Raw genomic sequence first — 12,422 nt, forward strand, 5'->3', positions numbered from 1 at the left:
AGCTCACGTCACTGTTGCGGTGCACAGTGTTGCCCGGCTTTACTGCGTGGTCACCGACAATAGTAAACAGAACGGAAGCAGCGGGAGCCACAGCAGAAACAACGGCCATTGATCAATTTTCTGCCATTGGCTCCTAGATGGCGGACGTGTTTTGCTTCAACTGCACCCCGCTAGCTGTGACGACCTGCCCAGTATAACAACAGTTACTGTATATGCTACCTTTATTGTGCAGTGACTCTAAGTTTACCCATGCGAAAATTGAATTTTTGAACCACTCGTGCCATTCTATATATAAATAGTAACATCCGGTGTTTTTTTTCTATGAATCAAACAGAAACGAACAAACAGCATTTTTTTGCGCCTCATCATGTCCGGACGGTTCTTTATTTAGTGCACCTAGAACGAATGATTAGTTGTAGGTGGTTCGTCTGACGTCATTGGTATCATTTTGAGAATTTCCTACTGCGATGCATGTCTTTTTGTGCATTTACCCTAATTTCTCAGTAAGTACTGCTGTTGGTAATATAGTCGTTTTAGATGTGTTTATACATTGAGCTTTCACTCTGACGAAAATTGTTATTTGACTTTATTGTCCGTTTCGCGAAACAGAATAGAGTGCCGTAAGCAGTTAAGGATTAATTCTGTACTTGCTGTTCCTCTCAATAGAATGTTATTTCACTGTCTACTAATGGTTCTCTTTAACAGCTATACAGCTATACTTCGTACCAGAACACCTGCATGGCCATCGCAAGCAATGCTGCACTGAAACGGCAATTCTTTAAACAAAAAAGAAAAATTGTTGTCAAGATGTGCCTTATTGCTTTATGGTCCCTGATATTCGATCCCGCGAGTCAAATATCAGAGACAATTAGACAATAAGAGCACGAAAAATTGTTCGTGATGTTCCAGTCAGATTGAATGTTCCTTAATTGAACTTGTATACACTAAAGCTCCTACGTATTAACGTAGCGACGGGAACGAAGTGATGTCTGCAGGTCACTCTTGGGCCTCTAAGTTCCCCAGCATGATACCCTAATAAACACCACTGAAAACTGAAAGCAAGTTGCGCAATACTGCATTGTTTTGCTTGCAAAGAGTCACAGCATTCTCAAAGCAAACATACAGAGGTCAGAATTCACGTCAAAGAATACGTACATTGCTCCTGGTGTTTGGTAGACACTGCTCGCAGCCCTTGATCTCTTATGCGTTGATAAAGGCCTGCGATAATGTTAATAATATTACTAGTTTGCATGCGACAGTAACGTGGTGAAATCATACAGCATGCCCTTGGTCTGCCATTCTCACGTCTTGAACGGACAATTTGGCTGCAAAATATTATCGAGGAATTCATGTGATGGTACATTCAGTGATCTTTAACGCAACATAATAGCGTGCAGTAGGCAGTTGACGATTGATTCTGTGCTTGCTGGCTCTTTCAAACAGATTGTCATTTCATTGTCTGTTGATGGTTAATTTTTTCCGCTATTTTGTTACTTCGCGATAGGAGAGCTGCATGGCCATCGAAAGCAATGCTGCACTGAAACAGCAGTTTTGAAAACAAAAAGTAAAATTTATGTGAATCTGCACCTTATTGTCTTATCGTCTCTGACATTTCATAGCTATTTGACTCACAAAAGCTTGAAAAATTATTCGCGATGTACCAGTCAGATTAAATGTGATTAAACTTATATACACTGAACTTCCTATGTATCAACCTCTTCTATGTGAATTAAGTGATGTCTGCTGGTCACTCTGGGGCCTCTCAGTTCTCCAACATGATACCCCAATAAGCACCGGTGACGTTGCCCTTGCAGGCTCATTTTCTTAACCGTAGTAGCAATCATAGTCATTGTTTGTCAGCCCTACACTTGCTCTGCTTCGAGGCACCGTTCTCAGTTAACGTTAGCATCTCCGTATCGAAAGTATTGAACATGTACGCAGGAGACATTGCTGGTAGCTGGCGTCATTGTATAGCCATCATTCTATTTCTAAAAAATCAATCAGTATCCCTGATCACTCAATGCTTGAAATAGTAGTACGCAAAGAGCGAGACTTCATTAGCTGCTTTTCTCATCAACTCACTTGCAAGACAAGCAGAATTCTGTCTTAGCATAAGTATTTTAGGAAATCTCATTTGAGCATGAACCAAGCAAGGAGCGTACGAAGTACCAGCGATGCTTTAAAGGTTAAAATATGCGTAGCTTCGTCGGGTCAGATAGTGCCGTCAATGTGACATATATAGGTGAGAAGTAATCAGCATGAAGAGAAGTTCGCTTTAGAATTTGTATGTACATTTGTCTCAACAATTGTTATTGCGCGATAGCCTCCAGGATGATGCACATTTGGTGCGATCTTTGAAGTCTAGATTTCCCAAGTGCTTCTGTAGACTTTCAATGTGCACAAGAAAAACTTTGTGGCAAGCAAGAAGACATTAAAAAGCTTACTTGGGGGATGAAGGTTCATAAGGAGGAGCTAAAAGAAAACAGAACAAGAGAAACCCGAACATTTTTAACATCACTTCATGGGGTGGTGGTCTGGTTGGCTACACGTGAGTATACAAGTTACATTTTTACTATTCGAAAGAACAACTACAGCACCATTTAGTCGATGTCACTTGTAAACTTCAGAGCACCTTCAACGAACTTCTAACGTCATAAACTTTGCGTGGTAAAAGTCTCGCTCAATGAAGTAATACGCTCATATTAATTACTGAAGTGAAACACTATTGCAATGAAAAATAGATGAAATAAATAAACACCAGACGACATCACCAGATTAGCGGATATCATGGCAACCACGTGCAGGAAGTTCAAGAAGGCGTTGCCACACTACTATTAGCATTTATTCTCCTATTGCTCTCCTAATTTCGATTTCACGCAATTAAATTTTATTTAAAGATGTGTGATGAAGGTCCCTAATGAATCGCTTCAGGTCTCGCTAAATCGCTACTTGATCAATGTTATCAGCTGTAATGTAGCAAGGTACCGCAGGCCACTTTCGCAGGCATCGTCAAACTTGTTAGTGAAAAATGCGGAATCGAGTATTTTCACTTGTTGCACTCCAAGAGGGATCCGAGGCATGCGGCATTCTTAAATATGAAGAAAGTAACATATTTTGATGTAGACAAAAGATTTGGAGACAATTTTGGAAACACACGATGTGAACTGTATCAATGGTGTGGGTTGGCGTAGTTTCAACTTCTGATTTCAACTTCTCATTATCAATTTTATTTATTTATTTACAAATACTGCAGGCCCTTTCCGGGCTCAAGCAGGAGTGGATGCATAACTGTCAGTGAGAATAAAAGAAATCAATAAAGCTACAAAAGTAACGAAAATTTGCAACATGAATGAGGAATGTAATAAACATATAGTATTACAAGAGTACAACAATTCTCAGCACCAACGAGGAACATAAGATATAGCAGCATTTAAAAAAATCAAGAGGGAGATTATTGAAGATATGGGCGAACGATTTTGTTGTGTCAGGATTAACCACTTCTCCCGCCAACTTGTTTCACAATGAAAGAGAATGAGGGAATAATGAATAGTACATAATATATATGAATGTATATATATATACATTCTATACGAATAAGATATGTATTATTATTATTATTATTATTATTATCATTATTATTATTATTATTATTATTATTATATTTCTACATATGTACATATTGTTATGCAAGACGCAATACGCTTTTCTTATTTGCATTTCCAGCAGCACCACCTTTTTCTCTAGTCACGAAAATAAAGACGCGTAGCCAAAATATTTGTACATTTCGTGCATCTTCCATTGAAGACACGTGGTCTTACCATTCTCACGGGGTGGTTTATCATCTGTCGAAAACACACAAGTACACAAAACTTTATATTGTAGCGAGAACGCGAATGGGTAGTGTTAATAAAACAGTGTGTTTGTAAGTTTCAAGTTTAAAAGTTTATAACTTGGACTTATTTGTTCTCACTTACAGATTGTGTGGGAGTGCCACCCGACCGGTTCGGCCTCCGTCCTCCCTTGCCACGCAGATGTTTCTGAAAGCAATGCAGAATAATTTCTCAGCGTGCATGGCTGACATGCACGTATGACGCAATTATAGGAATACAAAACCGCTAGCGCGAAAGCAACTCGTACTTTTCACCAGAGGATACTTGGAAACACTGGTTCAAAGGCATCTCGCTTTTCAATTAAAATGAAGCACAAAGTGCTCGCTGGGGTAGGTTTAGTCGCACCTAAAAAGCTCCCCACCACCCCGAGTTCGAAAGCGAAAAAGTGGTTTGTTTGTCATCTCCGCAAACTTAGCTACTGGCGATATCTCTTCCTTTCAAACTATTTCTTAGAAGTAGAGGTGGTCAGAAGGATATTGCCCTAGGCACTATCCTATGTAGGCCTAGGGCAGTGCGACATTGGAACTTTGGACTCCCCCCCCCCCCCCCCACCGCGTCCTTCTTTCTGTACATAAAGTGTGGACCCTATCAGGCTTCGCGCTTGAATGTGCAGACGAAGACAGAAAATCAGTGAGCCATGCACGATAGTCAAGCAAGACAAAGAAAACAAGTGTACGACTGCATAGCGAGGGATTCTAGGAAACAATTCACAGTTGGTGTTTCGCGTATATAGACGAATGAAGAGTACGCACCGAAGCTATGTCAAGTGAACCACTGCTCTAGTGTCAGGAAGTGCGCCAGAAGGACGAAAAATGGCAGGGCAGAACAACACGCTTGTTTCCTTGATTTTTTTTTTGTATTTTCGGAGTCTAGTGAAGGGCGCTTTAAAGAACCATTTAAAAAAAACAGATCTACTAGAGAATCGCTTGCCTCAGCGCTATTCCTGCTGTCTCTGTCGCTCTGAACAGACGGGTAGTTACGTTGGATTAATTTTCAGTGACCTAAGACTTCGCTTCTAATAACAATCTCGTCAACAGAGTGGTTTGTAAAGAGATAGACCAGGCCGTCCATGAAAATAAAAAAAAAGAAATGCCGACCGCTTTTGCACAGTGCTCGGTTCATGTCCGAAGCTGACCTATTCGTAACAGATATGATCTCGACAGTTACCAATGGCATACATGTAGTCAGTCCGCTGGTGTACCTGCAAAAAAAACAGAGATAAATGAGCGCTACGTGACGTTTTGTGCTCTGCATAGCTTGAAGAAACAAGATTTCATCTTTTCTTCCCACCATATCTTTCTCAAACTAGATAGAGGTCATGCGACACACAACTGTGGAGTGCGAACGGCCCGTATATGACGCTACAAATGCACACTCCTGCAACACTTATTCCTATTTGGGTGGTTATCTTGATTGCCACCTCTACAGTGCTTGACACGTTTCACTGCATGCGAACCTTCACTGGAGCCTGTAACCGTATTGCTGGCTGTCAGTGGGTCAGCAGGTAATTCGGACATTGACACAGTTTAACAGGCTCCAAACAGTCAAGTGCTTTGTCGTACCCCATTGCTGGTGACTTCTTGTTGACGCTGGAATGCGGCGCGATACACCTTACCTCTCAGCGCCTGAAATATTCAAAGAGCCGTCGTAGACGCAGCCGCTGCCGGTGACAAGGTTTTCTTCTTCTCGACCACTTATTGTTGATACCCACTACAATGACGGGACAATGTTGTTTTTTTTTATTATTTAAAGCCAATGATGTAGTAATGAAACTTCCACGTGTAAATCACCAGACCAATGAACAATGAGTTCGTTCCTTTCTTAGTACTGTTGACATATGGCAGCCACTTACGAAGTGCTCGTATAATGCCCCCCTCGATGGGTCTTAAAGATGCGGTGCTAGTATTTCAAGGCGCCACATTGTCATGTTCATCGGAAAACTAGTAAACAAAAATCAGATTCTTCATCCAGCGTACTTCTATTAGCAGCCCCAGAATAGTTGGCTACAGTTACTGGAAATTCCGCTCTTCCACATTCCGCTGTGTCAGCGCTGCGCTCTTCACACACCCCTAGCAATTATTTCTTCAGTGTAGCGCTATGCAATTCATTGCAACATAGAGGTAAAGATACTGCAGTGGCTTCACGTTGCTATTGACGACACTTAGCTGGCGAGTGCTCGAACATTCTTTTAGGAGAAAGATTTGTGGGGTTTAACGTCCCAAAACCACCATATGACTATGAGAGACGCCGTAGTGGAGGGCTCCGGAAATTTCGACCACCTGGGGTTCTTTAACGTGCACCCAAATCTGAGTACACGGGCCTACAACATTTCCGCCTCCATCGGAAATGCAGCCGCCGCAGCCGGGAATTTAACCCGCGATCTGCGGGTCAGCAGCCGAGTACCTTAGCCACTAGACCACCGCGGCGGGGCTCTTTTAGGAGAAAGAAGTTGTTCACAGACGCGTAGAGAACTTTGGCCATAAAGTCCACAAAGCCACACGTGAAATAACTGCCTTTTTGTAGTTGAGACCGGGATATCTGTCCTGCTGTAGAAATATTGCTAGCCAAATCAAGACTGTTTTGATTGCACATCTCTCAATTACTAAATTTAAATTTTTTTCCAACTTTCTTTTATAATTCATTAGATTTTCAAGCAATAAGTGATCTCCTCTATCTAAATACTCGTTTCTTATTCAATCCCCAAGAGTGGGTATGAGCCATGCATTTAGGCCATAATCTACATCATTTTTTTTCTTTATTGTGTGCAGAACGCCGTTCAGGCTTCCACTGTGGCCACAAGCATTTAACGCAATCGTTGCTAGTGTTCTTGATAAAAACCTCTGGGTCTCATCAAAGCAGCAGATGTGTTTCTTTGCTAAGGAAGTGGAAGCGGGTTCAATTATCAACCAGGTTGACCGTATTTCAATGAAGGCGTTAAGCAAAAAGCACGCAGGTCGTTACATTTAGTTGTACGGTCATGACAAAAAAAATCGGTGTGTTTTACTAAGGCGTGCCTGATAAAATTGCGGCTCATATTATTGAAATATTCTTGGAGAGCTCGTCATTTAGCTGTGCATGCACTCTGTGGTGGTAAAGGAAGCCCTTTGATTTTTTTTTCATTGTGCACAGAAAACATTGATGGCTCTTCATTTATATATTACGGAAAATCAACTATGCATCGGCTGTGTTGGGGGCTGGCTGGTCCTGACGAAGCAAAAGAAGACAGCCTACGGAGACGTACGCGGCCGGCGGGGACGCCGACCAGCCCGAACACGCGGGTTGGCGCGAAGCGCCGAAGAGAAGACGAACAACCGCACTCCACGGTTACCCAACACACACTGTTTTTATTTTACAGTCGCCTTGAAATCCTGGATGCCAGAGCGCCGACCCCTGGCATCCTCGCATGTCATTCCGAAACCGAAACCGAAAACCCAGAACACAACAACCATCCCCTCCTCAAAAAAAGTTCACCTGTACACTGTTTATATTGATACAAAACAGCCGCTAAACACGGCTGCAAGAAAGAGGAGGTCGAAGTGGGTTTTTCAGTTGGATGCTGGTCTTTGTCCGGATTGTGAATTGTTAGGAATAGATTGTTTGTTACCTAACCCCAACAAGATTACAGTGATTAATGCGTACTTTCCAAATGGAGTAAGACGCACAGATCACCTAGATTGTGTTATCAAGAATTCTTCGTCAAATTCAATTTTATTGGCTGGGGATTTTAACTCGCATCACACTTCTTGGTGGCTTAAAACAGATAGCTGTGGCAAAAGATTGTGGAATTGGTTGCAGGATAATAATTTTCGCTGCCATAACTCTGGACAAGTTACCTTTCTACGCGGGATAAGCTCATCAACATTAGACCTAACATTTTCTTGTGGCCAGTTTATGATTTCATCGTGGGAAACGTTTCATAATGGGACGAGTAGTGATCATGTACCAATTACCTATGAAATATTGCTACCACAACTTACCTCTGCTATCCGGCAACAACGGTTCACCAACTATAAAATGTATAAAACTGTTTTAAACTCCGCGCTCTCGTCATTGAGAGAACGCGTCGGACAGCAACGAGCTGCTTCAGTTGTAGCGTCTCTAAGTGACTCTATCTAGCCGGCAGAGTTTTCTGTCAAGTACGGCAGCACACCGTCAAATTCAGCTTGGTGGAATGAAGATTGTACGCTTGCGTATAGGCGACGTAAGGCTGTTTGGAAACGTTTACGCCACAACCATACTCCGAAAAATTGGGTTGACTATAAATTCCACGCAGTGCTGTTTAAACGTACAGTTGCAATAGCTAAAGATAAACACAATTCTGACTTACATTCGCGTTTATCAAAACCCGATAAAAGATCTGCCCTGTACAGGTTTCTACGAAACAAAAAATCGACGAAGGTACCAGCATATTCGCATTCAGTAGTGCTGTCTCCTAAAGAGGCAACAGATTTGTTAGAGGGCATCGCGAAAGGACTTGAAGCGCGTTTCGTTTCGTCATGCTTGAGACCTGTGACATTCAAAAGCGCAACCTCGGACTTTCGGGAAGTCACTATGGCTGAACTGGCAGATGTCATACTAACTGTAAAGCAAGCAGCTCCCGGTCAAGATCATATTACAAACTCTATGATTAAATTGATATTTGATTCCCATCCCGAGGAGCTTTTGAATATTGTTAACTGCTCCTTACAGCACACATGGATTCCAAGCGCATGGAAAGTTGCTAAGGTTGTGTTGCTGCGAAAAAATCCAAGCCTCCGATATGTCCTGGATAACATTCGGCCAATTTCGCTTACTTCAAACCTAGTTAAAATAATTGAAAGAATTCTTCATAAAAGGCTCAGTGAATTCATCGCTCGTCAGGACATTCTTTCACCAAGGTAAGTAGGATTTAGACAGGGGTGCTCTATATGGTCGGCTCACGTTGATTTGGAAAGCCGAATTAGCCTTGCAAAAGTATCTGGTGAGCTTTCTGCATTAGTCACGTTAGATATCGCAAAAGCCTACGATAGTGTGGAATACAGTACATTATTTCAAGATTAGTAGACTGTGAGGTTCCCAAGTACATTATATCTCGGGTTCAGGAGTTTCTCTTTGAGAGACAATTCTTTTGTTGCCACGAGGGAATTACTTCTGCCTCATATAAGCAAACAAGAGGTGTTCCGCAAGGATCAGTCCTGTCACCTCTTTTATTTAATATATTATTATCATCGATTCCCGTTCACAAAAATGTTCCTCTTTATGTCTACGCCGATGATATTGCTTCTTTCTCGTCATCCCGAGATATCAATAGTATATATCAAATCTTGCAGTCATATTTGAGTGAGCTTGAGGTATGGCTTGGCGGCCTGTCTTTTTCACTTAATGTTAGTAAATGTGCTCTACTTGTATTCCCTCTATCCGTTCCCGTATTTCTTTCGCTGCATTATCGAAATGATCCAATTCCACAAGTAACAGCGCTAAAATATCTTGGTATTGTTTACGTGGACAATTTAAATTAAGAGCAATAAATAGAATCAAACACCCGTAAAGCAGAAAGCGCCGTAGGATTGCTCCGCCGGTTTTGCAATAAGAATTCAGGGATGCGCAGGGATACGTTACTTATGATATACAAACTTTACGTACGCCCAATTTAGGAGTTTGGCTGCGTTCTGTTTTCTGGAAGTGCTGAGTACAAATTAAGACCACTTATATTGCTAGAAAGGCAAGCTCTGCGGTTGTGTCTCGGGCTACCTAGGTGTGTAGCGAATAGCGTGCTTTATTTGGAAGCTAGAATCCTTCCACTTGATGCTAGATTTCTACAGCTTACTGTGCAAACATTTTTAAAACTTTACGATGCACCCCTCTTCTGTTCTTAGACAGTTTTCATCAAACATCCAGTTTCTTTCTTTCAGCGACCGTGGTCTCGTTATCAAAGACCCCAAGTCATTTTCGTCGAGTCTCTGTTATGAAATCTTCACGTTTCCTTCCGGCATTTAACTCCCCAAACCCAATGCTCGATGCCAGCTGACTTAATTTTCGATGATATTTTTCCAAAAAATGCCAAGTTACTTCAAAAGCATGTTCTGGAGGGCCTCTTTCAATACCATTAAGTCATTTTTCTAAATTCGTAGTAATTTCGACGGACGCAACGCAAAATCTTCAGAAGGCTGGAGTAGGTACTTTTTCTCATCAGCTTAATTGGTCTTTTGCGCTCCGATTGCCTGACTTCCACCAATTTATCTCGCAGAATTCCTGGCTATTACATTGGCTCTTCGAAAACTAAATTATCAGCAATCAAAAGCTATTATTATTTCGGATGCTTTGTCTGTATGTACACCTCTAACGTCCGCAAAGAAGTCTCCTCTTCTCAGGATATTTTGGTCTCTCGTACCGCATAGCCTATCAGAAGTTCGGTTTATTTGGGTCCCTGGGCATGCTGGAATTGAACTAAATGAAATTGCTGATTCGCTCGCTTCGGCATCTTTAAATTTCCCGGTGGTGCTAGTAGCTCCACAGTTTCCTTTTATTACTGCCGAACGATTCAAACGCCTGTTAATCTTAAAATGAACGAAACGTCGCTTCTAAAATCTGAAGAATTTCGGCACTTGCAATTCACATGGAACACCGCAAAATGCCTTTCTCGTCAATGGAGGTGACCCTCACAAGCTTTCGCTGTAGAGTTCCTCTGTTAAATTTTTATCTCAACAAATCAGGATTTTCATTAACTAACCTATGTGTAATTTGCAATGAACCGGAAACAATAGATCACTTTCTTCTCACATGCCGCCGCTTCGCCTCACTGCGCCGAATAATTCTTGAAAGACCGATTGGTATGCTCGGATTCACAGTCAATACATCCACCCTATTATCGTTTGGAGCCAGTCAGTTGGGTGTGGGCCACAGTGCTATTCTGTCAGCGCTACATAAATTCATTCAGGCAACCGGAAGGATACGCTGCTAGTGGTACTGCCAGATATATCCAATTCTTTCTTCCCCATCCTCATTCTTGTTAATTTGTTTATATATATTCTGGTTTATCGTATTCTTCTGCAATTTTTTCACGTTTTTTCAAAAGAACATTATTATTGTTTCTATCTTATTTCTCTCTATTTTTTTAGCAAGCGTTATAAAAAATGATCTATCAAGAGGTACAGTGTGGCCAATCCCCCATGTGGGTATGAGCCAAAATCTCCTAGGAGGCAAGACAAGACAAGACAAGACGCCATCTTGCTCGTCGAATTCTCTGCGCTGTAAATAGCTAATTAAGCAAGTTACTCGTAACATTATTGGTGGAGGTGAACGACCACCGTACCTCGATGGAGACGCGCAGCGGTCGCACCATCGGCGACCTTTCGACTGCTTTGACTGCTGGTACTTCCTCTACGCCGCCCTCATCAGTCGAAGCCACCACCTACGTCACACTACCGCACTTCCGGGATCCCGGCACTTTCTCCGGTGATGGTACGATCGATCTCGGCACTTGGCTGAAGTGGTACGAGCGCGTCAGTGCTACTCACCGATGGGATCCCACGCTCATGCTCGCCAACGTGCTTTTCTACGTGGACGGCACTCCCCGAACATGGTTTGAAAGCCACGAAGCAAACATAACGAGCTGGGATCTCTTCAAAGAAAAGATACGTGACCTGTTTGGCGATTCATCTGGTTTTCAGCTCGCTGCGAAGAAGACTCTTGCCACACGGGCCCTGTCTTCTACCGAATCGTACGTCTCTTACATTCTTGACGTCTCGGCCCTTTGTTCCAAGGCCGACCAGTCCATGTCGGAAGACGAAAAGGTTAACTACGTCTTGAAAGGCATTGCTGACGATGCTTTCTACCTGCTGGTTTTTAACAACGTCTCGAGCATTGACACAATCCTTAAAGAATGCCGACGTCTCGAACAAGCTAAAGCCAGCCGCGTAGCCTAAAGCATCGTGCGCCTTCCGAACACAGCGGCCACTTCTTCGTGTGACGACGCCTTCCACCAGGCCCCTCGATGTGACAACCTTACACGCATCATTCGTCGAGAGGTCGAGGCAGCACAACCGGTAGCCACGCCATTACCGACGCCTGTGCCTTCCCCGACCACGATCTCTTTAATACAAGCGGTCGTTCGTCAAGAGCTATCGAATGTCGGCCTACATCCTGTTCCTACCGTATACTCTGCTGAGCCTTCTTATCGCACCCCTTCTGCACCTCGCATACAACGCAATCCGTCCGAATGGCGTACTCTTGATGACAGGCCCATATGTTTTAACTGTCGACGCGTTGGCCATATCGCTCGTCACTGCCGCAGCTGATGGGCACCACTGTCCCATTATGCACATCAGTATCACACCACTTCTGCTCGCCAGGCGTCCCCACCACTTTCTCCATCAACGCCGACTACATTTTCCGCTCCTACAGCACCTCTGAGCAGACCTCGCTACGACCGGTCACCGTCCCCTGCTCGTCGTCAGTCCCGGTCGCCCCCACAACGCCGCGCTGCCTCTCCGACCTATTCGCAGCATCTCCGACCGGAAAACTAGGCCGTGCAGCTTCTGGAGGTGGAGCTGC

The sequence above is a fragment of the Rhipicephalus microplus genome, chromosome 6, assembly GCF_043290135.1.
Source record: "Rhipicephalus microplus isolate Deutch F79 chromosome 6, USDA_Rmic, whole genome shotgun sequence".
Taxonomy (NCBI): Eukaryota; Metazoa; Arthropoda; class Arachnida; order Ixodida; family Ixodidae; genus Rhipicephalus; species Rhipicephalus microplus.